Raw genomic sequence first — 4658 nt, 5'->3', positions numbered from 1 at the left:
TTAGCTATCACAAACTAGAAGCTTTGTAGCTTTACTGCAGTGTATTTCCTGTATGTCAGGGAATCCACTCATTGATCACAAATGTGTTCTGTGCTTGCTGTAGACTGGGTATTTCTGGGGACTTTAAATGTACTTTAAGTCACAGCCCTCTCACCAGAGAAAAGGGGAGGGAATAGAAGATGGTGCTTAAGCACACACTATGTGCTCCTCAGGATCCCTCACAGGTGCAGAGGAGTGACTGAGGTTGGAGATGAGGGAGAATTCTGTGAACAGAGGCTGGAGAGAAGAGGGAGCTGGTCAAGACGAGAAAGGGCTGGTTCTGGGGTAGCTTGATCAGCCTCAGGAAAGGCAAGTGGATTGAGTAATCAAATGGGAAAATTAGAGACTTATATGGGGGCTTGAACACAAGGCGAAAAGCCTTTAGAATTGAATCAGTAAGAAGCCAGTTTTGAAAAGGAGAAAATAAACAGTCCTCAGAGGCAGGACCTGGTTTTCAGGGAATGAAGCTCACCTGAAGGTGGCTTATGCTTTTCCTCTGTGTGGCTGCTGCACCCTCAGGGGTGTGTGACTCTTTCTCCATCGATGGCCCTGCCCTGATGTGAGTTTCCAGCTCCCCAAGCTCCTGCTGACTGTGTCTAGTACTCTCCCCAAACCATGCTTCCTCCTGGCTTCCGAGTTTGTTTCGGCAGCACACTCTAGACACACCAAAATACTAACAGTTCTTCACCCTGTGCCTTTACCTCAGTCTCTATACAGTAGATATTAAATGATTTTTTTTGAATTAAATATTTTCTTTTTTCTGTTGACAAAGGCCCAGAGGGGAGCGCTGGTGTTAGGGAAACTAGGAGAATAAGAACTTAAAAGAGGCCAGTGGATTTGGCAATGAGATGGTCACTGGCAACTCTTTTGAAAGTGTTTTCAGTACAGTGATAGCAGTGTCTTCTGTGAGACCATAAATGGCTGCCTAGGGACTGTCTCAGTGGCCTGCGGCTGGGAGGGGTACGGCACCTCCCATGAGTCATTTCTGATAGGATGTTTGTTCTTTGCTAGGGCAACAACCTGAAAAGAATCTTTTCATCAAAGGTCACCCAGCTCCTCTACAGCCTTGCTTCTCTTATTCTTCTCTGCTCCCTGGATGGGGATGATGGCCGCTAGCCAGGAGTACCCTGTCCTCCCACCCTGTCCCCAGTAGAGTAACACATAGCTGAACTTCACTGCCTCCTGGAGAAGTCTGAGCCACCTGTTGGGTGGTGTGCCCTTAAAGGCAGGCGTGAGGTAGGGGATGGATGTGAGGAGCCCTGCAATTTCCCTTTTCCCTGGTACATTTATCCAGATTATTTGCCTTCTTGAGTTAATTGATCAACTTTGAAGCATTGTATGGAACTCCTTGTGTTTTCTTCAGTCCATTATTAATCAAAAGCATACCTATCAATGACCCAAGAAATAAAAGAAAAAAGCTAAAGGTTTCATTTTATGTACGCTGTGGTTCTCACTGAGTGTGGCTTTCCACTCAGCCTCACACCCGGGGGCTGATGATGGCATGGACCACTGGCCGCAGCCCTCCTCTAGCCACAGCCAGCCCTCCAGGTTAGCTATCTCTGTCACCTACTTTACTCTGAGGCTCTGGCTCATGGTTTCGGGGCTACATGTCTGCCCAGCCTTGCCTGGGCTGTGCCCACTCGGCCCCATTGGCTTCTTGGAAGAAGCTTCTAGTCATTCTGTTCTCCTGACATCTAGTATTATACCTCTTTAGAGGTCTCCAGATGTGGTTTTGACCTTTGGGAAAATTGTTCTGTGGGCTGCTGGGTTCTGCATCCTTTTCTCTTGGTGAGGGTAAAGTTTAGGATTGGGTGGGATTCAATTTGTTCAGTATCTTAAAGAAAAAAGTGTGATGCAGGCCACGCAGTTTTCCTGGGATCTGTTTTTCCTTTGAAGTCCTTTGCTCTGGCCATGAGCCACTTTAACCTGCTTTAACACCCCAGGCAAGTTTATATGCCTCCTCAAACCACACAGCCTTTACAAGAGACCTGTCCCTGCCTCCCCCAACTGCCCCTGGGAGGTCCCTAAGGCATGGAAGGACATCACATGAAGTCAGGTCACTCAATCAAGCTGGGCCAACCAACTTGTGTTCCAAATACAGTATGAACATGTGTTTATCGGGGAAAAGAGTGATGTTTGGTATCAGGTGTATGGTGGGGAATCTCATCTCTCAGCGAGAGGGATCTTAAAAGTGAGCCATGCCAATTGGTTCCAGAGTCTCCAGCTTTTAGCTTTAGAGCTGGGAAGTTGCTGCCGAGTTATTAAAAGAGGTGTGTGAACCCATGCCAAGCCCTTCCTGTAGAGGGAATAAATGTTTCCTTCACATATAGCTTTCTCAGATGTATATTAGTATGCCAATTAATATAATATAAATTTATTTTAAAGTATAACAGTTCATAAGTTGTTTCTTTAAAAATTATAGTATATTTTCTCAAATCATGGTTATTACTATTGTCAAGCAAATGTACTCAGGTTTCAATAAATCTAGCTTTTAATTCTATTGTCAGCATTGCATGATGTTTTTTAGCCACTCAATTCTTTTACCTGGAGAGTGAGATTTATAATACTAGAATCATCCCACTACTGTGAAGTTTCATGACAATACCAATGACATTGAATATGTTCCACAGCACTTGCAAGAAAACTGTGAGTTTCCTCTTTTTTGAAAACCAAACAGATTTAGCCCAAAAGGCTAAATCACCTTTACCATTCACCAAAATTGTATGCAAGTCCATGGCATGGTCAGCTGAATTCTGTGATAAGCTTATTGTGAAATGTTTACAGCTGGCACTCTGACTTTAGTTTTGATACAGGTGTTGGTTGATATTTTCATTTATGTTAATGAGTTATTTGACAATAAAATAATAAAGATATGTTTCAGAAATCACATTAGTCTGTAACATCATGAGATATGAATATCTTTTTTATGCATTTGAGTAATTTATTTTATTACAAGATATGAATACCTTTACTGAAGTTTTGGTCAATGTTTTTGATACAAGGTCTCACTACGCAGCTCGAACTCACAGTGATGCTCCTGTTTTCAGCCTCCCCAGCTCTGGGATTATAGGCCTGTGCCAGCATGCCCAGACTCGGTGGCAGGCTCAGCATACCCAGGGGGAGGGGCTGGCTCAGTCTGTGATGCTGGGGATTGAATCCTGGTCCCTGTGCTTGCCTCAGCAGGTGCTTAGTACACTGAACTGTCTCACCAGCCTGATAATAATCTTAATTATTGGAAGACTATTTGTTTCATTTTCTTCTATTCAAAAACAAGTACAGGCCACAGGTATAACATACTTGATAGTTTAATTTACATGATGAACATTTGCCCCATCACTTTCTTTTTCTTAAACTCCTTTTCTTTTTTTCTTTTTTTGTATTTTTAGGGAAGGGTTTACAGGGTGTTCAGGGTCTCACTACCAGGTCAGACTTGTAGTGATCCCCCTATCTAAAGCCTCCCAAGAGCTGGGATTACAGGTGCGCGCCACCACGCCCAGTCTCAATGGCCATCTCAGTGCATCCTGGGGGAGGGCTGGCATGGCAGGCCCCAGGGGTTGAACTCCCAGCCCCTGCACCTGCCTGCAGGTGCTTTAAGCTGCTGAGCTATTTGGCTGGCCTGTTTTCTATTTTGATGTGCACATTTCTGAGGTAGAGGATCATAATTTAATGGCTGTATGCAAAGTGTAATGTTTAAATGGAAAATAGTTAATATTTCCCTTTCAACATTTAAAAATTTATACATTTAAATATAAAACCTGCAAAAAAGAGTATATATTCATGCCATGTGTCTGTCACTGTGTTAAGTCTAGATCAAAAGTCAGCAGAAGTTTTCTGTAGGGAGCCCACATTTCAGGATTTACAGGCCATACACTCTCTTTCACCTACTCAGCAATTGTAAAGGAAACAGCGAAAAGCAGCCGGTGACAATGTATAAGTGAGTGGATTTTGTTGTGTTCAAATAAAGCATTATTTACAAAAATGAGGCAATGACTAGATTTAGACCATGGGACATAACTTGCTGACTCTTGATCCAGAAGCTTAAATCACTGTCTGAGCTGAGACAGTGATCACTTTGTAGATTTCTGTGGTACAAGCATTCTATTCAGGGCTGATGGCCGGCTATCAGTGTGATGCCTACACACATGGGTGGCAAAATATCGCTTCTCGGCCTTTTGGCTAAGATCAAGTGTAGTATCTGTTCTTATCAGTTTAACATGGGTGGCAAAGACGTGTAGCCGCACCCTGAGTAGGGAAAGTCCTCGCACTTTCTCCACGTCCTTACTTCTGACTCCAGTGTATGAGGTCCCCCCACCTGAGCAATCCTCCACTGCTTGGTGGACCCCTACTGAGTGTCTTACAGTCTTCCTCTCTACTTGGGGACATCTGCAAGTCCAGGGTGTTCCCTGCACTTTTGATCCACTAACTCTATATTTTTCCACAAGCCCCTTCTCAGGTCTGATCAATCAGTAGGATGAGTCACAGAACTCAGAAAAGCATTTTGTGTGCTAGATTACTGACTCATTATCAAAGGATATAATTCAGCAATAGCCAGATGGAGAGATGCTTAGGGAAAGGTACGGGGTATAGACGGAGAGTCCATGTCCTCTCCAGGTACACCT

The 4658-nt window shown here is 43.9% G+C and overlaps 1 non-coding gene across 1 annotated transcript; it reads left to right on the top strand.

Annotated features, from left to right (window-relative positions):
- Nucleotides 1–4195: 4195 nt before the first annotated feature.
- LOC111815998 lies at nt 4196–4384 on the top strand. Its single transcript, XR_002820556.1, has one exon. It is a non-coding gene; the product is annotated as a U2 spliceosomal RNA (small nuclear RNA).
- The last annotated feature ends 274 nt before the right edge of the window (nt 4385–4658 follow it).

The sequence above is a fragment of the Octodon degus genome, unplaced genomic scaffold (genome assembly GCF_000260255.1).
Source record: "Octodon degus isolate 3935 unplaced genomic scaffold, OctDeg1.0 scaffold00024, whole genome shotgun sequence".
NCBI classification, from domain to species: Eukaryota; Metazoa; Chordata; class Mammalia; order Rodentia; family Octodontidae; genus Octodon; species Octodon degus.
This window is presented reverse-complemented; position numbering and strand designations above follow the sequence as displayed.